The sequence below is a fragment of the Chrysemys picta genome, chromosome 3 (assembly GCF_011386835.1).
Source record: "Chrysemys picta bellii isolate R12L10 chromosome 3, ASM1138683v2, whole genome shotgun sequence".
Lineage (NCBI taxonomy): Eukaryota > Metazoa > Chordata > Testudines > Emydidae > Chrysemys > Chrysemys picta.
In genome coordinates, this window is record NC_088793.1 from 103,089,062 (window position 1) to 103,114,595 (window position 25,534).

Here is a 25,534-nt window from a genome sequence, read left to right on the forward strand (position 1 = left end):
CTTAATATATTCCATCTGCTGCCACAACCCTAAAGAAAATTTGCTTCAAGCAAGATTAGCTGGAGCTGTGATGGGGCAGTGACACAGAAAATAAATAGGTAAGTTGGCCACTCCTAATCCACAGAACAACTTGATTGAGCCAGTGAGTTCCTTATCTGAATCTGCTGGAAATGGAAGAATGATTGCAGGAACTGGGTGAGGTATTTTTCCTGTGAAAAAATTCTGTGCGTGAACTCTTTATCTGTACCTGAATTTTGGAACTTAATTCCAATTTACAGTTGGGGTTAGTGCAGTTGAACCCTGGAGGCAACACAGTGTGAGTGCCATGAAAACAAACTAGAATCACTAAAACCTAACACTGAACACATTTATGTCATGATTAAGATTTCATAAATACATGGCAAGGCCCCAAATTGCACAGGGAAACATAGCGTGACAGTGGAGAGGCCTCAGATTCCAGTACACAATAAAAGAGACAAAGAGAGGTTTGACTGTATATTTGTAAAGGCACTCGCCCTCTATGTGTTGCAGGGTTTGCAAAGTGAGTGGCAATGGAGGTTATTAAAAGCTGTGGCTAGCCTGATGGGTGAGTTATTAGTTTAGCTTCATACACCATGGTGGGGGATCTGAGCATAATAATATCAGCCTGGGCATTCCTGTTATGGGGTTGATATTCTCACTCCTGGAACAGGTAATGGGGATAAGGAAAGAATATTTTGTGACATCTCTGGACAAATTCCCCAGTGCCAAGTAGAGTGTAGAAAAAAAATCAGCAATTGCTCTAATTTCCTAGGCTCAGGTAAAATGCTATAATTACATAAGATGAGAAACGAATATAGGCAGCAAAAGTAGGCCACAAGGAATGGAAATTGTGGAACCAAAATAATGTAGCTTGTCTGGGAAGCTGAGCCTGGACCTACAGCTGTGTGCTCAGTGCATCCCCACGTGGTGCCCCTTGCCTGTGGTGTTCCCTTTGGTGTTCAGAGCTCTAAGGCTGGGATTTAGTGGCAATAAAGCCATACTTTTTTAAAAATAGTAAGATTATAGAATGGGACGAGAGTGATGAAAACCTCATGGAAAGAAGTAGAAGCTTCCAGATAGGGGAGACAAGGAGGGAAATATTTAACAACATGTAAGGCCACCACAGCTGAATTCTGATCTAGACTAGCTGATTTTTCCTTACAGAACATAGAAGCTTCTAAAAAGACCAGGAGAGGTGAGAAACTTACATGCACTCTTGTTACCTAGTTTACCATTGCAGGACCATAATGTTCTCTGTGGCTTTTTTATGGTGTGGTGTCTCATCACAGTGTTATGCTTTACATTTATTCTCACTAGTGAAGCTTTGAGTACATAGTATCCACACAACAAAAGCAAACTTTGCGTAAAGTTCAAGGCATTCTTTGTATCATTCAAATAAGCCTGGCTGTTTGTGGTACAAGCTTTATCCATTTCAATGTACTGATTTAAATAAAAATATTCAGTATTTGCAAACATGCAGCTTCCAGACTTGAGTAAAAGGCAGCATCCCGGACCCTCTCTTTTGTGGAAGGCTATTATCTGAATGGTTCTTTTTCAAGGAATGATTATGAAAAGTGAGACCAAAGGAGCCAGATAAGATTTGTGCCCTCTCTATGTGAAAGAGGAAGGTGAACCCCATGCTCCAGGACAGAAGGAGGATCCTCATTGTCATTTTCTAATGTATTGTTTGTTAAGCACCAGCCATGTGCTCAGCATTGTACAGGGTAAACAGCAAGATATTGTCAGGCTAACACGATCTCTTACAGAGATGGAGGAGGTGTCTGTTGTCTGATTTGGGCCGGCACCAGTTACAAACAGTGCCAGCCAGCATTGTTCAGGTTTGGCCACTATCTACCAAAGCCAAGGGGTCTATAATCCTCATGCTTAATGCCAGTGCTGTGATAATAGGTCCCAACAGAGAAAATATTGCATCAAAGAGAAACATGTTAATAATGATAGAGGCCTTTAAAAAGAGACAGCATGGAAGTTTTCACTTGGCACCCACCAAGCTCACATCTGTACAGCCACCACTAGATCACACCAACATCTTCTCCCTTCTTGCGCCTAATGTCTCTCTGGCACAATTACTATTGTTATTATTTCTTAAGAACATAAAAACGGCCATTCTGGGTCAGACCAAAGGTCCATGTAGCCCAATATCCTGTTTTCTGACAATGCCCAATGCCAGGTGCTCCAGAGGGAATGAACAGAACAGGTAATCATCAAGTGATCCATCCCGTCGCCTATTCCCAGCTTCTGGCAAACAGGCTAGAGACACCATCCCTGTCCATCTTGGCTAATAGCCATTGATAGACCTATCATCCATGAACTTATCTAGTTCTTTTTTGAACCCTGTAATAGGCTTGGCCTTCACAACATCCTCTGGCAAAAAGTTCCACAGGTTGACTGTGCGTTGTGTGAAAAAATACTTCCTTTTGTTTGTTTTAAACATGCTGCCTATTAATTTCATTTGGTACCCCTAGTTCTTGTGTTATGAGGAGGAGTTAATAACACTTCCTTAGTGATTTTATAGATCTCGATCATATCTGCCCTTAGTCATCTCTTTTCCAAGCTGAAAAGTCCCATTCTTATTAATCTCTCCTTATATGACAGATGTTCCATATCCCTAATCATTTTTGTTGCCCTTTTCTGAACCTTTTCCAGTTCCAATATACTGTATCTTTTTTTAGATGGGGTGACCACATCTGTACGTAGTATTCAAGATGTGAGCATACAATAGATTTATATAGAGGCAATATGATATTTTCTGTCTTATTATCTATCTCTTTCTTAATGATTTCCAACATTCTGTTTGCTTTTTTGACTGCCACTGCACATCGAGTGGATGTTTTCTGAGAACTATCCACAATGACTCCAAGATCTCTTTCTTGAGTGGTAACAGCATATTTAGACCCCATAATTTTATATGTATAGCTGGGATTATGTTTTCCAATGTGCATGACTTTGCATTTATCAACATTGAATTTTAGCTGCCATTTTGTTGCCCAATCACCTAGTTTTGAGAGATCCTTTTGTAGCTCTTCGTAGTCTGCCTGGGACTTAACTATCTTGAATAGTTTTGAATCATCTGCAAATTTTGCCACCTCACTGTTTATCCCTTTTTCCAGATCATTTCTGAATATGTTGAATAGGACTGGCCCAGTACAGACCCCTGGGGGACACCACTATTTACCTCTCTCCATTCTGAAAACTGACCATTTATTCCTACCCTTTGTTTCCTATCTTTTAACTAGTTACCACGCCATAAAAGGACCTTCCCTGTTATCCCATAACAGCTTACCTTGCTTAAGAGCCTTTGGTGAAGGACCTTGTCAAAGGATTTCTGAAAATCTAAGTACACTATATCCTCTGGATCCCTCTTGTCCACATGCTTGTTGACCCCCTTCAAAGAATTCTAGTAGATTGGTGAGGCATGATTTCCCTTTACAAAAGCCATGTTGACTCTTCCCCAACAAATTATGTTAATCTATATGTCTGACAATTTTGTTGTTTAACTATTGTTTCAACCAGTTTTCCCAGTACTGAAGTCAGGTTTAAAGGCCTGTAATTGCCATGATCACCTCTGGAGCCCTTTTTAAAAATTGTCGTCACATTAGCTATCCTCCAGTCATTTGGTACAGAAGCTGATTTAAATGATAGGTTACAGACTACAGTTAGTAGTTCTGCAATTTCACATTTGAGTACCTTCAGAACTCTTGGGTGAATACCATCTGGTCCTGGTGACTTATTACTGTTTAGTTTATCAGTTCCAAAACCTCCTTTAATGACACCTCACCTTAACAGTAGAGATGGTCAGGAAATGAGATTCCATTTTTGCAAAAAGTTTTTTGAATTAAAACTACTTTTTGAAAAAAAATTCCTTTTTAGCACATTTTGCTGACCAGCTTTATTTTCTGGTAATGCCTCAAATGTGCCAGGTGCTGTACAAACTCAAAAGGAGGCACAGTGCCTTCCACAAAGAGCTTACAGTCTAGAAAAACAAAACAGACAGAGAAATGGGTTGTAAGGGAAAGAGAACAATAATCAAGTAAGGAGGCCCAGAGTGATTAGCACATGCCCCAGTGATGTCAAATTCTAAGTCCACCTTTACATAAACAGCCTTTCTGAGTTACTTTGTAACCTCCTTTGGCTATAGCTGAGGATGAGGGCCTACATTCCTACTTTGAGAAGGGGAAATCCTGTTCCCATTGCCCAGGTTAGGTACCCAGACTAGATGCTGATTGGTTTCTTCAGAGTTTGTGGGGGTGGGGTAGGGGAAGGTTACACTATAATTTCAGGGCTGCAAAAGCCCCTAGAGCCACTGGGCCCCCTTCACAGAGGGAAGTGCCTGACCAATCCAGGGGTCTCCTCCCTAAACCCCAAATCTTCCCTCTGTATTAATGCACAGGGAGCCCCTTTGCAGCACAGCTCAGCAGTGTAGTATCAATCACAGGTAAATCTGGCTATGTTAAACTAGACTATTGTAGACAATAATAGTAGAAGAATCAAATGCACATGAATTCATCTTACTGTGGATCTTGAGAAGTAACTTTTAGAGTGGTAATTTATACAATTAATATGAAGCTAAAGTTTGATGAATCAAAGGCATAGGTTCACAATTCATTTTGGAAGATGCCAATAGAACATTATACAGACTCAAGGTTCAGAATTCAGAATTGTTTACATTTATATGTCACATGCCAAAACAGCTGTTAACCTTACAGGAAGTCTCTTGCTAGGTTATAAACCCAGGAATATCTATAACAAGAATACCTGAAATGTACAAAGGGTCACTCACCTCACAAAGAAACAGGAAGTAATTGCAAGATGTCTGAGGAGGGACTTGTATTAAAGAAGGTAAAGGGAACATGATGCTTTAGGTGACTAATGTTTTATTATGTTTGTACAAGGGCACAGTAACATTACAGAGTGTACAGTAATCCAGTCGGTTCAGTAGTTTAAAGTGAACTGATATGTTCTCCCAAAATGCATGTGTGAAAGCCAGATACAAGGGAAAACTGACAAGTGAACTTTTCCATTATTTTTGAGAGAGTGAATGAAATAAGAGTTGGTACAATGAAATTAATACATTCAGGATAAAATAGGGACAATGACCGAGTATAGAGTATGACTTTTTATATAATAATTTTAAAGTATTTTGCAATCCTGACTCTTTAAAATTCTTCCTGCCCATCCAGGGTGAATTATATTGAATAATACTGAGTGTCTGTAGGAAGTACACTTCCTTGCTGTAAGACAGGAGGAATTTTAAAGGGCCAGACTGTGAATGTACATTGTGCTCTAAAACCACTTAGAAGACAAGATCTTTGCCTTGAAGAGTTTACGGTCTAATTCAGACACATACAATACACACTTCTAATGCAAAGAGATGCAGGTACTGAGTGTATGAAATAAATGTGTTTTAAGGAGGGATTTAAAGGATAAAAGGAAAATTACTTGATGCATGAGGAAAGGGAGATCGTTCCAGGTATAAGTAAAAACATGGAGGAAGTGCAAATGCAACAGCAGGAAGAGGACACAAAGGAGCAATTATCCAGAAGGTAGGGCTATGTAGCAAGCAAGATGGAGGGTAGCCAGAATTGAAAGTAGGGGTGTAGCCAGGGACAGAGTTGTGTGGACAAAAGACTTACACTTGTTATAGAAAAGGAAAAGGTGCCAGAGAAGAGATGTGGAGAGGAGGTGGAAGTGGCCAGATGACATGACCAGATTTTTACAATGGGGATGGAGAGGAAAATGAACATTTTAAATATGTTGGGGGGGGGGGGGAGAAGTATCAAGACTGTTTGAAATGCCAGTGGAGCATCAGAATAGATGCTGGAAGGACAGTGAGAGATATGAAACTGGACAGTCGGGGTGAGGCTGACAATAGAGAGAGAATTTGTGAGTCATCATACAGGTAGTAGCTGAAATTAATGGAGCAGATGAAGTCATTCAGACATGTTTAGAGGGGAACCTCTCATACATCATCATCCTTGACCTCTCAGTTGCTTTGACCAACCTTACGTCTTGAAATCTTGTCCTTTCTCAGTTTTCAAGCCTGTCCTCTTCCTACCTCTGATTATTCCTTCAGTGTCTCCTTGATAGATACTCCTCTTCCTTCTTCCCATTTTGTGTGTGATTTCCACAGGGCTCTACCCTTGCGCCCTCCTCTTTCTGGGTGACCTTATCTGTTTAGATGGCTCCAGCTGCAGTCTTTACACTGACTCAAAAATCTCTCTCTCTATTTGAGACATGTCTCCCAAACCTCAGCCTCTTTTTCTCTCTCTCTGATATCTCCTCATGGATGTCTTCCCATTAACTTAAGCCAGGGATTCTCAAACTGGGGGTCGTAACCCCTCGGGGAGTTGCAAGGTTGTTACATGGAGGTCATGAGCCAGGCCGGGTGCGGGACTGACAGCCCCAATTCCCCATTAAATTAAAATTAAATTAAAACCCCATTTTTTATTTATAAAGGGGGTCACACACAGAGGCTTGCTGTGTGAAAGGGGTCACCAATACAAAAAGTTTGAGAACCATTGACTTAAGCTCACCATGATCAAAACTTGTTTTTCTTCCCATTCACTCCATACCCCACTATTTCTCTTCGGCTGTTGACAAAACCATCATCCATCCCTGTTACTCAAGCCAGTGACCCGGGTGTCATCCTTTGCTTCTGTCCTCCCTCTAGCTTCACATGTCCAAATTGTGTCCAGGTTTTTTGCTTCTTCCTCCACAACATTTACAAAGTAGAAACATTTCTTTCATTGGCGGTGGGTGGAGCCCAGCTTTGGGGTGGCTAGACCATGGCTCTGTCCCTTATGTCCCCCCCCCTTGAAGCTGGAGCCCCAAGACCCCCCGCAGCTGGAATAACGAGCCCCCCTCCGCCTGGAGGAGCCCCAAGTGCCCCACCCCCTTGACTGGAGGAGCCCCAGGCTGGCTGAAGCCTGGTTGCCAAGCCCCCCGCCCCCCACACCTGCCCAGAGGAGCCCTGAGCCCCTCCCCACACTTGCCTGGAGGAGCCCTGGGCTAGCCACAGCCGCGCTGCACCTCCCCTCCTCTCCCCCGACCCCAAGCTGCCCGGGAAATGCCACAGCGTGATAGAGTCTCTTCCTGAAGAAGAACCTGAGCTTTTGATATGCCCCATGAAGGTTCCAGAGTGGCTGAGGCGGCAGTATCTGCTACTCAGCTTTCTGGGTTCATCAGTAATCTCTCTGGAGTCCAGGGAGATTACTGATGAACCCGGGAAGCTGATTACCACATATTGCCTCCTCACTGCTCCAGAACCTGCATGGGACATAATAGAGCAAAAACTTACCCTGCCAAACCTGCAATCAGGCATTCAGCAGTAGTGGCAGCTCCAGGGGAGATAGAGCCTCCCCTGGCCTATTGTACCCACCACCCATGATTTCTTTTTGTCTTCACTGCCAAAATTCTTGTCCAGGTCTTCATCTCCTGTCTTGACAACTGTAAGCTCTTCTTTCTCCCTGGCCTTTCTGGCACACATTGCACCTCTCTCAGGACATGTGTGTGTGTGTGGGGGGGGGGGGAATAAAGGTGGCTTTACACCACCTTTATGTCTCCCCAGTCCTGTGGCCATCCTCAGGGTGCTGTGACCCTAGATGCAAATTTGAGCCGAGGACTGCTTTAATTTTCTCCCAGCTACCAGTGGCCACAAGGAATTGTTTCACCACTCAGGGATAACCTGAGTGCAGTTGTATCCCAACTCTGCCTCTTCATGCATCCACATTCCCTTACAAAGGGCTAAAAAGGGGGTAGTGTAGAGCCCACTATGCTGACTCTGCTACCTGTATTCCCCCAAACTGGGAGAAATTCTCATTTAGCTTGTTAAGCTGGCTTTTTGATGTACTGGTACCATCAGAGCAGCACTAACAGACTGGAACTGCATTGAGGCTCTGGCCCATTATGTTTAGTGAATGACGCAGGCTGTTCTGGATGGTGTCTCTGTGTGTATTTTATATATATATGTATTAGCTGCTGCCCTAAAGGCCATCTTTAGGGCAGGGGTTCTTTTATTTTATGATTTTACAGCCCCCAGCACAATAGAACCCCAATCTTGATAGAACTTGTAATACGATTCCTACAACAAGTACTACTAGTGTAGTTGGTTGATAGGCAATAGCAGGAATGACAGAAATGAAGAGAACATGTTTGACTGAAACTGGACAAGACACTAGTGGTCCTGTGGTTTGAGGAGGATCTGATTAGTAAATGTGTAATAAAGCTTTAAACCTTAGAAAAATACTCCTTCCTGCCACTCCACCCCAGATGGGATAACTTCTCTTACAATATCTTGAGAATTTAGAAAATGTTAGGGACACTCTGATCTTTTGGAAGGAAATAAGAAACATTTGCTGTGTGCTCTGCCTGAGCATGCTGGAGTTTTTTCATTAACTGTAGGATACAAGGAAGTCTTTGTCTAGGGACAGCAGGATACATGTTTAGTCTATGGAGTCCTTTACGGTTATTCTTGTAGGGAAGTCTAGATTAACAAAACACTTCATTCACCTTGGCTTTTGAAATAAAAGAAAAACCAATACGGTTCCAGCTGGCATCACGTCAGAAGAACTCCCCCACTGTTAGTACTTGAGCCTGAGTGGCATTTATTAGTTTTACAGCCGAGAAGAACATTGACCATTTTGTAGAAAGTCTAGATGGCAAATTCACACAGAGTAAACTGTCCTGAATACATTGCTATCACTATTAATGAAAGAAGAGTTACTATATAAGAAGAAAACTCTTTTGATTTTGCACGCCTTTGACATAATCTGATCAGGTCATTCACTGTGTCTAGCACAGGCGCCAACTTTTCAAACTGCCGTGGGGGGCTTGACTCCCGGCTCTGCCCCAGACCCCGCCTCCACTCCATCTCTTCCCCCAAGGCCCCACCCCCCACCCCACCTCTTCCCACCCCCGCTCTACCCCGCCCCGCCTCTTCCCACCCAGTTCCATCCCCTCCTCCACGTGCACTGCATCCTCCCTTTCCCCCTCTCCTCCAGAGCCTCCTGAACAAACCAGCTGATCATGGTGGGTGGGAGGTCTGGGCAGGGAGGGGAGGTGCTGATTGGCTGGGCCCACTGATGGGCAGGAGGTGCTGGGGGGAAGGGGAGATTCTAATAAGGGGGCTGCTGGTGGGTGCTCAGCAGCCACCATTTTTTCCCCATGTGTGCTTGTCAGGGTTCCCTCCCACTCTGAACTCTAGGGTACAGACGTGGGGACCCGCATGAAAGACACCCTAAGCTTATTTCTACCAGCTTAGGTTAAAACTCCCCAAGGCACAAATTCTCCCTTGTACCTTGGATTAGGTAACGCTGCCACCACCAAGTGATTAGACAAAACTCAGGGAAAGGACCACTTGGAGTTCCTACTTTCCCCTAATATTCCCCCAAGCCCTACACCCCCTTTCCTGGGGAGGCTTGAGAATAAGCAAGATGAGCACAAACCAACCTTGGGTTTTTAGGATACTAAAAAAACCCAATCAGATTCTAAACACCCCCGCCCTCCCAGAACTTTATTAGAAAGAAAAAAGGTGAAAGGAGTACCTCTGTAAGATTAGAATGGAAGATAATCTCACAGGCAATCAGATTCAAACCACAGAGGGTTTCCCTCTAGGCAAAACCTTAAAGTTACAAAAGGAAAACCAGTAATACACCTTCCTTTCAGCACAGAGAAAATCACAAGCCAAAATAAAAGTAAGCTAACACATTTCCTCGCTAGTACATACTAATTCTAATGGAGTTGGATTGCTTGCTTTCTTGATCTGTCTCTGGCAAGCACACAGAACAGACAGAAAAAGAACAGACAAAACAAAGCCGCCCCCCAGATTTGAAAGTAGCTTGTCCCCTTATTGGTCCTTTTTGGTCAGGTGCCAGCTAGGTTACCTGAGCTTCTTAACCCTTTACAGGTAAAAAGATTTTGTACCTCTGGCCAGGAGGGATTTTATAGTACTGTATACAGGAAGGTTGTTACCCTTCCCTATATATTTATGACAGTGCTCCTGTCCCGGACCACCCTTGGAGTCATCACCTATGGTGTCTAATATACTAGCTCTCTACAGAGATAGTAAGTAGGTACTGGGATTTCCTCTGTATTTTGTACAGTGCTGAGAACATGGTTGGTGCTCATTAAATAAGGAGCCTGGAAGAATTAATTGCAGTGCAGCTTTTCGGGGACTGGGATGCCTCAGGGGATGTCTACACTGCATTGTAAACCTGTGTCTGTGGGACCTGGGCTTGTGGACTCAGTGTTTCCAAGCCTTTGCTTGAACATTCACTCTGCATTGTAAACAATTTTTCATTTTTTCCATCATAATTGTTGCTTTGTTTCTAAATGTCAATTCAAAATGACAGTTATTGTTAAGAAAATTTTGAAAATATTCATCAGAATCAACAATTTCTTTTGAAAAATTTTATTTTCAATCAAACTGTATTTTTCAGCAGGAATACTTTCCAAATGATAAATGTTGAGCAGCTCTAGCAATAATATTCATCTTCTTACTATTACTGATGGAGCATTCAAAAGTGTATTAGCTGCATTACAGACAATAACAACAAAAAGACGGCTGCTGCTGCATTGAAGAACACAAAATGTAAATATTAGACAAAGTGCAACAAACATGGAAATGAACACGGAGGGTAGAGAAGATGAGAGCCATGCTTAATTTGTGCCAGGGCTTGCCAGGGCTGAGCCCTGGCACCTCTAAACTCTTGGCAGGTCATAGCCCTGGCAGGTTGCTGCATCAGTTATGTATGTAAAAAATTTGCTTGAGCCATGGCACCTAATTGCTTGAGCACCAGATGAGGGTCCTCGAGAGGTTATCTAGTCCAGTCCCCTGCACTCAGAGCAGGACTAAGTATTATCTGGACCATCCCTGACAGGTGTTTGTCCAAACTGCTCTTAAAAATCATAGAATAGAATATCAGGGTTGGACGGAACTTCAGGAGGTCATCTAGTCCAACCCCCTGCTCAAAGCAAGACCAATCCCCAACTAAATCATTCCAGCCAGGGCTTTGTCAAACCTGACCTTAAAAACCTCTAAGGAAGGACATTCCACCACCTCCCTAGGTAACCCATTCCAGTGTTTCACCACCCTCCTAGTGAAAAAGTTTTTCCTAATATCCAACCTAAACCTCTCCCACTGCAACTTGAGACCATTACTCCTTGTTCTGTCATCTGGTACCACTAAGAACAGTCTAGATCCATCCTCTTTGGAACCCCTTTTCAGGTAGTTGAAAGCAGCTATCAAATCCCCCCTCATTCTTCTCTTCCGCAGACTAAACAATCCCATTCCCTCAGCCTATCCTCATAAGTCATGTGCCCAGCCCCCTAATCATTTTTGTTGCCCTCTGCTGGACTCTTTCCAATTTTTCCACATCCTTCTTGTAGTGTGGGGCCCAAAACTGGACACAGTACTCCAGACAAGGCCTCACCAATGTCGAATAGAGGGGAATGATTACGTCCCTCGATCTGCTGGCAATGTCCCTACTTATACAGCCCCAAATGCCATTAGCCTTCTTGGCAACAAGGGCACACTGTTGACTCATATCCAGCTTCTCATCCACTGTAATCCCCAGGTCCTTTTCTGCAGAACTGCTGCTTAGCCAGTTGGTCCCCAGCCTGTAGTGGTGCATGGGATTCTTCCGTCCTAAGTGAAGGATTCTGCACTTGTCTTTGTTGAACCTCATCAGATTTCTTTTGGCCCAATCCTCTAATTTGTCTAGGTCCCTCTGTAACTTATCCCTCCCCTCTAGCATATCTACCACTCCTCCCAGTTTAGTGTCATCTGCAAACTTGCTGAGGGTGCAGTCCATGCCATCCTCCAATCCCCAATGATGGAGATTCCACCACCTCCCTAGGCGATTTATTCTAGTGCTTAACCACTCTGACAGTTAGGAAGTTTTTCCTAATGTCCAACTTAAACCGCCCTTGCTGCAATTTAAGCCCATTGCTTCTTGTCCTATCCTCAGAGGTTAAGAATAACAAATTTTCTCCCTCCTCCTGGTTGTGACGGGTTGGATCACAGAAACCCCCTTGGGAGCTGCCACCTGATGTGCAAAGACTACCTCTGCTCCTGTTTTCCCTGCCAGCTCAGGACTCCAGCACCCAGTCTTGCTGAGCCAGACACTCCTGTCTGCTCCAACACAGACCCAGGGTCTGAATCACTTGCCCCAAAGCTGCAAGTTTACCTGAAAACAGCTCACAGAAGTTTGCTTGTCTTTAGCACTCAGATGCCCAATTCCCAATGGGGTCTAAACCCAAATAAATCCGTTTTACCCTGTATACATCTTATGCAGAGTAAACTCATAAATTGTTCGCCCTCTATAACACTGATAGAGAGATATGCACAGTTGTTCGCTCCCCCAGGTATTAATACATACTCTGAGGAAATTACTAAATAAAGAGTGATTTTATTAAATACAGAAAATAGGATTTAAGTGGTTCCAAGTAGTAACAGACAGAACAAAGTAAGTCCCCAAGCAAAATAAAATAAAATGCGCAAATCTATGTCTAATCAAACTAAATACAGATAATCTCACCAGTTCCAGAATGCTCCCTTCTACAGGCTAATCTCCTTTTAGCCTGGGTCCAGCAATCATTCACAACCCCTGTAGTTACTGTCAGTTACATTTGGTAAGGGCCATCCAGGGATTGCCAGGGTACAATATGGTGTAGTCTTGCTTCCCTCCTATCTCCCAGCATTCTCCCTAATGGTGCAGAGTGGAGTTATTCCCACTTTTATCTACAAAGTGATTCCCACAACCAGGGAAATCTCCAGCTGCCCAGTTACCACAGCTTTATGGTCACTTTATACCAGAAGGGCGCAAAAGTACCAACCAAAAAAACATACTTTTTTTTACAAATAAAATAATTAAGACAAAGGTAGTAGCAGGTCTTCTTGCATAGCCCTTTTTTACACAATTTATTTTTGAAGTTTCTTGGTCATGGCTGTTCATTGGAGCTTTTTGACTTGATTGTGGTCCCATTGAAGTCTGTACACGTTTTTGCCATTGACTTTAGCATGAACACTACAGGAGTCTAAGGGCTGGTCTACACGGGGGGGGGGGGGGGGGGGAGGGGATTGATCCAAGATACGCAACTTCAGCTATGCGAATAGCCGAAGTTGCGAATAGCGTAGCTGAAGTCAAAGTATCTTGGATCGAATTACCTGGGGTCCACACGGCGCGGGATCGACGGCCGCGGCTCCCCTGTCGACTGCGCTACCGCCGCTCGCTCTGGTGGAGTTCCGGAATCGACGGTGAGCGCGTTCAGGGATCGATATATCGAGTCTTAACGAGACGTGATATATCGATCCCGGATAAATTGATTGCATACCCTAAGGAAGAAGGCAGGAAGATTTGATGGTGAATGGGGTGGGATGGGGGGACTCCAAGAAGTCAGTTTCCAAGTCATAAGTGAAGAAGAGGGTGACTGGCTGGTATTACTCAACTTGAACACACAGGCACATACAGTGTGGACAGGAAATAACAAGTTTTAATTCCTAGGTGTCTTAGAAATTGTTACTTCCAAGTTTCAATCCTAGCTGACACCGGAACCAATCATGAGAGACACTCATGATATCCTCAACTCCTTCTGCAGTCAACTCAGCACCTCACAGATTGGGCCTACCATATGTGTCTGAAGATCAACTCCAACCAGGGTCTAACACAATTATTACACATATTACAATATCTCCTGAGATAGATGACCTGACATTTAAATTATATTACATGGAAATTATAAAGAAAGACAGCAGAAAAAATAATGGGCCATTAGCTTCTGCAGTTTCAGACTGCATCATTGTAACCATGTCAAGTTAGACATGGGAAAATTCAACAGCATTTTGTTAAGAGCTTCACTTTAATACAATTATTTGAAGCCTGAATGCATTAGGACCCAAGCAAATACAGGCTCTCCAACTGTTAACCATACGATACATTGCATGAAGTGATGACTGCATCCCATAGTTCTGGTTTTCTGTCTCAGCCCCAGGGAGAACAAATGACAGCATAATCAAAATCAGGAAGCTAGCTATTTGAATGCAAACAGCCAGTAGCATAAAGACACAGCAGGTCCATTTAAACAGTGGATCAGAGACTTTAGTGGCCTGAATTTCTTCGTCAGGGTGCCTGCATTATACTTTTCAGTGTTGTGTGGTATAAATAACTCTTACATGAGTGTGAAATTGTACACAAGTTCTGCTATGTTGTTTTGGTCGCTTCATGTATCATGTGACTGTTTCCTTCTGTTGGATGCTGAAACCCCTTGGGGAAGTTTTGGGATCAGACACTTTGCACAATTTAAATGAGCTAATTAAAACAGTGACATTTGAGGGTGACATTCCATCCTTAGGTGTTTCCTCACCCAGGGCACTTAACTGAATGTGTGATGTTAAGAGTCTGGCCATAGCTGTAGGTAAAAAATGACCAATTTAGGATGTTGTGTCATTCTGAACTTCGAATAATTTGCTTCCTAGAGTTTTGGTGGTTTATGACACAGCCTTAAACAGTGACTGGAATGCACGTTTCCATTGGTTACAGAACACAAAAACAACAACACTGTATTGTTGCAGCAGGAATCTAGTGATGTGTGGACCTTGAAAGATCAAGATTTTATTTCAGATTAACCGCCAGAAGTCCATAAGCTTATTGCAGCCTTATTTAAAATTCCAAATCTTTTGACCTCAAGAAATACAATCCCAGTATTTCAGCATCAGGTTATGATCATTGATCTCCCATCCCTAGCTCATTCTCTGACCATACAACCAGGGCCGGCTCCAGGCACCAGCCGACTAAGCACGTGCTTGGGGCAGCACGTTATAAGGGGTGGCCAATGTTGGTGTGGTGGGGGGCGCTCGCGGTGTTTTTGTTTTTGTTCGTGGGGCGGCGCTCGAGGGATTTTTTTGTTTGTTTCGGCGGCACGGGGGGGTGTGGGGGTTTGTGCGGCCCGGCGCAGTGTTCCGGGGAGGCAGGGGTTTGGGCGGCCCAGCCTGGCCCAGCACTGGGGGGCGGCAGGGGTTTGGGCGGCCTGGCCCGGTGCAGTGCTTGGGGGGGGCGGGGGGGTTGGGCGGCCTGGACTGGCGCTCCGAGGGTTTGGGCAACCCGGCGCTCGGGGGGGGGGGGGGGGGAGGCGGAGATTTGGGCGGCCTGGAGCGGCAATCGGGGGGGGGGGGGGGAGTTTGGTGGCCCAGCATGGCACTGGGGGGGGGGGGTCGGCGGTGCAGCACTCGGGGGGGGTGTTACGGCGGGGCGGCGCTCTTCTTTTTTGCCTGGGGCGGCAAAAAAGTTAGAGCCGGCCTTGCATACAACATATTTATTTCCATCCCCTCCACAACCTCCAAAACCTGTTCCTCATCCCTCTCCCAACCCATTCCACTTTGAAGATCCGGGAAATCATAGTGACTTCAAGGAACTGTTGCTAGAGGAAAAATAGGCCCAAGGGTCTCTAATATGTGTTGGTATGAAAACAAAACAACTGTTATCCTTTGGAGGGGTATCACTCTACTACTCTGCCTCTGGACTGCTCCACCCTCTCCCTGGCTGACAGCTCTATTTCAAAGCTGTCTGCTTGGGGACACGATTCAGGCTATGGGTATGTCTATTCTGCAAGCAAACACCCGTGGCAATCCTGAGTCAGCTGACTCAGGCTTATGGGGCTCGGGCTGTTGCACTGTAAAATTGCAGTGCAGATGTTTGGGCTCAAATTGGAGCCCAGGTTCTGGGACCTTCCCTTTTCATAGGGTCTCAGGGCTTGGGATCCAGCCCTAGCCCGAATGTCAACACCATAGTTTTACAGCACCGTAACTCAAGACCCGCGAGCCTGAGTCAGCTTGCACTGGCTAGTTGTGGGGGTTTAATTGCAGTGTAGACATGCCCTATGCGTCTTACCCATTCTCTCGCCACTTCTCACTCAGCTTGGGAAGAGCGCATCCACATCAAAGGGCTTGGCTACACTTGCGAGTTACAGTGCAATAAAGGAGCCTCAGGGGCACTAGCTCACTCCCCGTCCACACTGGCAAGGCACGTAGAGCGCTCTGACTCTGAGTGCTGCGTTGCCAGTGTGGACAAGGTGTTGCATTACTGCGCTCTGATCAGTCTCCGAAAATGTCCCATAATCCCCTTAAGTCAAGTGGCCACTCTTGCCATTGTTTGTAATCACTGCAGCAATGTGGATATAAACTCATAGACTTTAAGGTCAGAAGGGACCAGTATGATCATCTAGTCTGACCTCCCGCATGATGCAGGCCACAAAAGCTGACCCACCCCCTTTCCCTTGACTCAGCTGTTGAAGTCCCCAAATCCTGTGATTTAAAGACTTCAAGTCGCAGAGAATCCTCCAGCTAGCGACCCCCGCCCCATGCTGCGGAGGGCCTCCAGGGCCCTCCAGGGCCTCTGCCAATCTACCCTGGAGGAAAATTCCTTCCCGACCCCAAATAGGGGGATCAGTAGAACCCCAAGCATGCAGGCAAGATTCTCCAGCCAGACCCTCATTGACCATTGATACTATTTACCAGCGATGGCACGCTGTTGATTAATTGACTAAAATCACGTTATGACCTTTGAAAGCTCCATTTCTGACAGCCGGCTGCTTATCTGCTCTGACACAAAGCAACCATTACTGTGGAATGCTGTGTGTGAGAGAGAGCGGCGGGGGGTGGGGGAGGTCAGTTGCTGTCTGAACTTATAAGACAGCATGCTGACATGCTCCCAGCCCCCCAAAAACCCACTCTCTCTCCCCCCACATACACACAACACATTCCATGTCACACTCCACCCCCCCCATTTGAAAAGCGCGTTGCAGCCACTTGCATTCTGGGATAGCTACCACAATGCATTGCTCTCTGTGGCCATTGCAAGAGCTGCTAATGTGGCCACGCCAGTGCGCTTGCAGCTGTTAATGTGGACAGAATGTAGCGCTTTCCCTACTGCTGGTTTAACTCAAAGCGCTCTACATCTGCAAGTGTAGCCATGCCCAAAGATTTGAGAGGACTATTCAGCAGCCACAAACAATCACTATCTGAGTATTGCATAAATACTTTATTTGCATAAGGAGAATATAACATATTCAATGTTTGGGGCAGAGAGGAGCAGTAGGATTCAGGAACTGGAAGAGTTGAGACAGACACACTGTAAAGGGAACTGTGGAAACTAAAGAAGCTGAAAAGTAGAACAACTTGTGTCCTGATTTGGCTCCAGAGTAATAAGTGTTGATTGATTCCTGAGATTTAGACTGCAACTGTATGTGTGTGAGCCAGAGGAGTTTGTGGTATCTGCACAACACCTGTGACTTGATTTGTTTGCTGGCTTTAGTCTCCTGGTTGTGCACTGCTGCAATACTCTCCCACCCTGCAGTGGACTTTCTATTGCTATGGGCCCTATGCCCCGGTTTCCACTGGCAAGACTTGGTGTGTGGTTACAGCTCCTAGTCTAAAGTAAATATCTTTACTATGAACTTTTTGGGCTTGATTTTCATTTATATTAAGGCCCCTTAACACTGTTTTGACAGTGAGCATACGTTACATTGTACCTGGCTCCTTTACGCTGCCAGAGCCATGTGAATGGGCTTTAGTGTAAATGAGAATTTGACCCTGACAATTACAGTTCAAACTGAAGCTGCAGTATTCCGCCTGGACTTTTGCCTTTAGCAACAAAGGAACTGTGCCCTGCCAGAGAATCTTAAACTTATGAGAAACAGGTAACTAATTGGCAACAATGGGTTACAGTATTGATTAATTCTTAACTACTTTTGATAGAAGACTGGGGAAGGACATAACACACATTACACAGGGTCAACCCAGTAACGACCTGAAGAAGTTACTTCATGATCAGATCTGGGCGCTCTGGGGTTTGGATGACAGATATATTGATAAGATGTGGGAGGGGATATCTTTTATTGGACCAATTTCTGTTGGTGAGAGAGACAAGCTTTCGAGCTACACCGAGCTCCTCTTCAGGTCTGGGAAATGGACTCAGAGTGTCACAGCTAAACATCAGGTTTGAGTCATTATGAATGAGTGTGACAATGGCACTGTGGAATTCCATGTTTATTTCCATATCAAATCTTTTCAGATGAGAAGCAAAAGGATGTTTTTTCCAACTTGGGTTTTAGGTGGGAACTCTGTTTGGCCTATTGGGTTAACAGTTTGGAGATAGGGAGTGCTGCAGCCCAGAGATTCACTGCTTATGTTCACTGCAACAATTAGCTCGAGTTAGTACACTTGAGGTACTCCACCCCAGCTAGCCTAGTGCAAGTGAGAACGACAACACTGCAAAACACTGGAACCACACAGAGTTATTGGATTAGCACAGGGATTTCATTAGCAGCTGCGTACCCACTGCATTACTAGCACAAGGGACAGCAGTACATGCTAGCTAGCACAAGCTTAAAGTGCCACATAATTGGAGCTACAGGATTTTGTGAGTGGACGGGAGCAGGGTTAGGGTAAAACTAGAGTTATGGCTTAAGCTAACAATACAGTGAAGATAAACCCTAGAGAGGCGGGACCACTTGGTTCTACCCTTGAGGGAAGTGAAGATTGCCAGACCTGTCACCTGAGGGGGGCACTCAAGAAGGCCTAAAGTGCAGCTTGCCTGGTAACCAGGACAGTCCTCAAAGACACCTGTGCAACCTTCAGAGGGGCTTGCATGGGTGTAACTAATAGGCACTATCAGAATTCAGAAAACCAGTTATTTTAACGAGGCACAAGATAGACTGAAATGAGGCTCCTGCTCCCATAGCTGTACTGACTCTGCCATGCAAAAGTGACCACAAAATAGCATGGGCAGTGGGTATCATAGGCCAGGGGAGGGTAAGCCTCCCCTAACCCAGGCTGTGGTCCCGCCCTGGCTCATGCTCTCCCTGAAGCTGGTGGGGTCTTAGCTCCGGCTGGCAGCCTGAAGCTGGGGCTTGGCCAGCCAATTGCTTCGGCCGGCAGCCAGGGGTGGTCCAAGGTGGTTCGGGGCTGGCCAGCAGCCTGGTAGTTGGGCTGGAAGGTGGCCCGGGGGTTGAGCCAGTGATTGTGGGGCCGATGGGCGGCCGGGGCTCAGGGTGGTTTGGCTGGGGCTCCTCCCACCATGGTGTGGGGAGGCCTTGGCGCTCTGGTGTGTGGGTGTGTGTGGAGGAGTGGAGCTGGGGGCAGGGCCTAGGGGTTAGTCTCCCTGAAGGGGATATTCATGTGCTTCCTATGCAAAATAGTAAAATAAACTGTCACTAACATCAGTAAATGCCACAAGAAGCTCACAGGGAGAAGGTATGTCGAGAGAGAGAAGGTGCCATTTTTACTGAGTTAATTTTCAGGTCAGGATTGAATTTTAAGTGATGTGTGGTGGTAGAACTCCTCTACATATAACGCTAGAGTGGCAAGGAGATTCAAAAGTGTATGCAAAGTGTCTGATGATGAAGCCGTGATCTCAGGAGATGTATACAGAGGGTTTAAACATTTCCGATCAGGTGAAACTAGCAATTGTGACAAGCCTCTAAGTGGGAAACCTGCATCAACAACACCACACATGCATGCTGAAAAGGAAGAACAGCTCACTAGGGGAGACTGATGAATAACTCCTGGTGACCTTGCTGCTTATTTAGACTGCAATTCTGCTCAAGCATAAAGAATCATACACAAAGTGGACTTTTCTAGAGTTTGTGAGTGCCGGGTCCCAGGAAGAATAGACAAGGAACACAAAACTAACGGTACTTGGGAAATGCCCCTCTTACAGATATGAACAATATTAAACATGGAAGACATTAAAAACTAAAAAAACAACCTTGGATGATCCTTTCAAAGTGACCTTAGTGTTTTGTTCAGAGTTTTGTCTGAAGATTGTGGGCTGGCTTCTCCTTCGCATCCTGGCCCCTTGTGTCACCTGAGCAAAGGACTTGAAAAGCAGCTAGTTCTGCCCAGATGAGAATTTCTCTGATGCAGGGGAACTGTCAGCCGGTGCGGAGCCAACATAGGTGGCTCCTGCTCTGCCATACCCCCAACTGACCCTTGTAGAGAAGACACATTGACGGCATGTCAAGGCAGGAGTGGGTGTGGCCAGAGTATGAGCCTTGGGGACAATAGCCAGTAATCAGGAGTTAGAACAGCCTTTGCTGAGGTGTAGGGTGGCAAGACCCCACCCTGAGAATCAGGAATCTGTAAGTGGTTCCCTGACACCCCTACTCCCCTGCAGCACTGAGGGGAAGATTAGCACAGAAGAGTATCTGGACCACTCTGTTTTCAGTAGCTGCATTTGTTGTTCAACATGGGCCTGATCCAATCCCCATTAAATCAGTGGAAGTCTTTCCATTGACTTGCAAGGGGTTTGGATCAGGCCCCATCTGATTGAGAAAAGTGACATTGGCCAACAACATTATTAATAACAGAAATATAGAACTAATGATAGATTATGTTTATGTAGCATCTTTCAACAGGAAGGATTGTGTACTCTCCATCTCTGCACACAGGAACTACTTCACCAACCACTGAGATGCAACCATTGCTAGGGTGGAATGTGGTAGTGGTTGAAGAGTTCACAGCAATGCTATATAAGGAGCATACTTCCAGTTTTTCTGGCTCCAGTGCAGTACATAATCTCATAGCAAAATTGTGTGTAGAATCAGGGTGAAAATCATGACCTGCAGGATGGTTGGCCTACTTCCCAATACTGGGATTTCTGCTGAAAGAAGCTCACTAAATATTTTCCTCTATCTTTTTTTATCCTCATCTGTGCTCCATGAACTTTTGAGCCTAACTTAATTTAGTTTCAGCTATGCTGTTAATCTTATTTTTATATTTATCTTCCCCTTGCATTTCTTCCAGAGGAGAATTAACTGTGGTGCATACTCAGCATATGTACAAAATCATGCCAACGTGGCATGTGATTCAATTCAAATGCAAAATAAAAGAGTGTTTCAGATCATGAAGATGTCTTTCTGGAGCAAAGTTTGGAAGAAGTGCTGAATAATTTAGTGATATGCTCAAAATCCAAGGCAATATCTTGGCTCTAAAGAGACTTTGTTTGTCCCTTGAGAACGTCTAATGTTGGGTAGGCTTAAAGATAAAAATTCCTGCTCTCCCCTCCGTCTCTCAGGCAGCATATGTTTCAGAGCCGTAATGCTGAACTATCAGATTTTATCTACCTGTCGACACATGCTTTTTGTTTTGTTGTGTGAAACTTAATAATTGCTATTGCATTTCCTAGAGATGCTATATAGTGAACAACTGCTAATGAGCGTTAACACTGAAATGTATATGAAGGAAATGAAGATTTGTTCCCAAAAAGCTCACGCTGGGTAGACAAGGATATTTCTGTACCAAATATTCACTGCAATTAAGCATGCATGTCATTGCTATAGGGCCAGTTCACCGAGGTATGTGACTGTTGAGTCGGGTAGGACTCACTCTGGTAGGACTTTGGTTGGTCCCTTGAATACAAAGGATTAATATTAGGCAGAGCAGAACATCCAGTGCTATGAGGGAGACAAGTTCAGTGTGCCCAGTAAGAGGGCTGAGCTAATAAGGAGAATTTATAGACGAGATTTTCACTTGCAGGATGAAAGCTATAAGATTTCATTTCAGATAAAAGATGTCAGTAGAAGCACATCCTCTCCTACACACAGTTAATGCAATTGACTTGTACAAGCATCAGATAAGCATAGTCATAGACAATGTGTGTTGGAAAAATCAAGATGTGCGAGCTGTGTCTGTTGTTAGGGGTAGCGTAATCTACAGCACACTCCACCCTTTAGACCTCCTGAGGGTCTTGCGGCGGGGGGTTGTCCAAACTCACTAGCTAGGGATAATCATTTAAAGCTCAGAACATTATTACAATTCTGATATTAAGGATCAAAGTTGAGGAGTCAGCTCTGGAAAGATCAATGGAAAGGGGCGCTGAAAAAATGGCTATCGCTTAACTCCCTGGCTCTTAGACATTTTCCATATTAAAGCCATCTCCCTTCCTCAGGCTAATTTCACATCTTACTCCATTGTAGGTAGGAGTTGCTTGGTTACATGAAAAAATACTAATAGGACAGGATGAAAATAAACTCTCTAATGTGATGGATGTGATTGCCGGATTACATTTATTTGTTAGTGTTTCCGAGGTTTGTTTGCTCATGAACCTCTGGGACAAAGCCCTGGCTGGGATGATTTAGTTGGGAATTGGTCCTGCTTTGAGTAGGGGGTTGGACTAGATGACCTCTTGAGGTCCCTTCCAACCCTGATATTCTATGATTCTATGATTCTGTGACTTTCAGGTTATTACTTCCAAGCCTCTCTTCATTGCTAGCTTGCTCCTTTCCACTCTCTAGATCACTTAACAGTGAATTTTCTTCTCCTGTGTTTGTTACCATTCCAACTTTTGACTCACCCACACATTTGACCACAAATAAACTTACATTTGAAAACATTTTTTACTTCTCCTAGCCTTTATCTGTTTGGTCTACAGAGATTGCAAGCTTTTTAGAGCAAGTACTCCCATTGACTTTAGAGGGACCAGGATTTCACCAACACTTGGCATATAATGGACTCTAATGGAACAAATGATAACTAAGAGAAATACCTGACAACGCAGTGCATTGAGTAATCATGCAGGCTACTAAGCGGGGGTGTTATGTGTGTTTTAATTCTAGGTGGTCAAAAGAGAGATCCTCAGAAATCAAGATACCAAACTAAACAGACTTCAAGGTCAGTTGCATTGTGACCATTCTTACATTTAATCAACAGTTGATGCTGCATGAGAGACAGAGGTAAAAGCATAGAGGGACCTGAGCCCACTCTCTACCACAGGTTTCCAGCCCCAGGACCCTAAACAATTGGGCTGGAAACACAAACCGCTCTCTTTCCTTCCCAAAGTTTCTTCCTGTGGGCTCAGCCTGGACCTAATCCTGTACCCTTTCCTACTGGTTTCTCATTCTTTCTGGAGCATTCACTCCCAAGTCTACTTTTCCTGGAATCTCCTCCAGTTGGCCACAGGCTGCCTGCATATCTCCCAGCAGGAAGGTGGGCTAAACCTCGCATAGGTGAGGCTGAGTTCCAACCCCCTTTAAAGGGCCAGCTAACCCTGTGACACAGAGCAAAAACAAAATGCACAAAAGGCTGCCGTTGTGTACTAAAATAATGAAACTCAAAGTCTGCAAACGTTCAGAGGAAGGTTTTAAGGTATGAAATACGCAATTCTCAAATGACAAAGGATTATCAGCTTCCTGTATTTTCTCAAAATTAAATGTTTGGGGAAGTTTTGCATAATCCATGGCATCTAAAAGTTAATTACTGATACAATAGTGAAAAATAATCGCATAAGCTTTCTTGGGTAAAAAACCCACTTCTTCAACCCACGAAAGCTTATGCCCAAATAAATCTGTTAGTCTTTAAGGTGCCACCGGACTCCTTGTTGTTTTTGTTAATAAGCCTTTCAAGTCCAGTGCTCTAAGTTTGTTAGCAGCAATTGCAGACTCTAATCCATTTTCTTTTCTCTCCGTGTTCAGTAAATATCCCACAGTATTTTGCATGATTCTCCCTTCCCTTTAAGTTAATCTTTAAAAAACAAAAGTGAAATTAGATCTCAAGTGTTAGGTACATAACAGGGGTCACTGGGTGTGTAGGTGGGTGGAGAATGTGCAAATGAAAGCAGTAGCTGAATCACGGCATCAGATACTTGCCATTCATTTTATGATCTAAAGTAAATCTCAAAAAATGGCAAGGAGTGTAATCCTGGTCCCATTAAAGTCAATGGCAAAGCTCCCATTGACTTCAGTGGTGCCAGGCTTTCACCAGAGGTATCTTCAGTTTTACTTACTTGTTTATGTTCTGCATAAATGGAACCACTGAGCGTTTGCTGATTGTTTTAAAATGTCTTCAGATTAGTCCTATTCCCCTCAATGGGTTGGCCCTTCCTTCTTCTCTTGTTGGGTTTATGATACCAGACTCCCAGAAGAGTACGTTTCAGCCACAGTTGTTTACAATGCAGTCTGTAAATAATGGATTACCATTGTTTATTCAAAGTAAAAAGGAAGACCTACAGCTAAGGTTTAACTATCTGGCGTCAGGCTCCCCACACACAGCCCATGAGCTTCCCTTGAGAAGCCAGAAGTATCCACCCCTCTCGTAAATAGTCTCTGTCAAAAGCACCTAGGAAAAAAAGCTTGGCCAAAGGGAAATGTACAAAATGAATTGTTGTTAAGGATGAGGAAACAGGCAAAAAGGAAAGTTTTTGGAACTCTGAAGTTAAAGTCTTTCAATTTAGCTAATGCTACTAGTATTTGGGGCACGGGCCTGTAAATGGGTATTCCCACACAGAGTTACTCTTGTATAGTAGTAAACATCTATATTATGGTATGCCCAAAGGGTTCTCTTTGGACTAGGGACCCCATTGTGCTGAGTACTGCACAGACATAGCTAAAAGTGCATGCTTGCTGCAGCTGGGAGGTGTAATTCCCTGTTGAAGTAGATGTGCATACGTTAGTGCTGCCTTTGATAGAACTAGTGCACTCAAAGTAGCCGTATGGTGGTGACACACCAAGGTGTTGGCTCAGGCTAGCTCCCTTAGTGCAATCTCATCTGAGATCCTTAGGTACTTGAGTAACTAGCCCAGAGCTACACTGCTGTTTTTAGCACATGTATCTCTACTGAGCTGGGAACTACACCTCCTAGCTGCGGTGTAGATGTACCCTAAGAGACAATTCCTGGCACAAAGCTGATCAGCTGGGGAAAATTCAGTTACCATTTCTACACCTGTCTTACAGTGGTGTTACTATTTGGAGGCTATATTAACATTTCTAATACTCTCTCCTCACCCTGTAACTACTTTCAGAATCCTTCCGTGCACACTAAAGTTGACCAGCTCCCTTTCCAGCTCAAACCTTCTGAGTCTGTGACCTCCTTGTTTGAAAAAAGACCACACCCCAACAAGCTATTTTCAAGCTTTTCTTCATTCAAGAAGCACTGATGTCTATGTGGTGACCTCAAAGTTTTCATACATGACGATGTTTCTCAACTTCGCCGCGCAAGGTGCACCACAAATAATAATATTTCCATGGCAACATAAGAACAACTCTCCTGGTTCTACTTTCGCAACAGCTGGCAAGCACATTGGTATGTAGGGTAACAGATGCACAGTGTGAAGCCAAGCACAAGATGTGTATGTCATGAGTCTGGCCCTGCATTACAGAGGGAAAGGGAGGCCCCCATATTTATATATATATTCTTTTTTTCTTAAAAAGCACCTATCCAGAGCTTTGAGTAAACATTAAAACACAAATAATCAGAGCATAAAATTTCCACAAGACCAATCAGAACTGAATAAGCATCCAAACATGTAGGATGCTCACCGAGGGTCTGATCCAAAGCCCATCAAAATTAATGGGAAAAGTCTCATTGATTTTTAATGGGCTTTGGGTCAGGGCCCAAGTTACTAATCTAAAAGAGCACTAAAAAGCCTGTGCTTAACTTTAAGCATATGGGTGGTCCTATTTCAATCAGGGGCTATTCAAATGCTTAAAGATAAGTACATGCTTAAGT

General features: G+C 44.4%; 1 long non-coding RNA gene across 1 annotated transcript in view; it reads left to right on the forward strand.

The window, feature by feature from the left end:
- The window catches only part of LOC135982359 (uncharacterized), a 134,937-nt gene that overhangs the window by 41,486 nt on the left and 67,917 nt on the right, over window positions 1-25,534 (forward strand). The window lies entirely within an intron of this gene.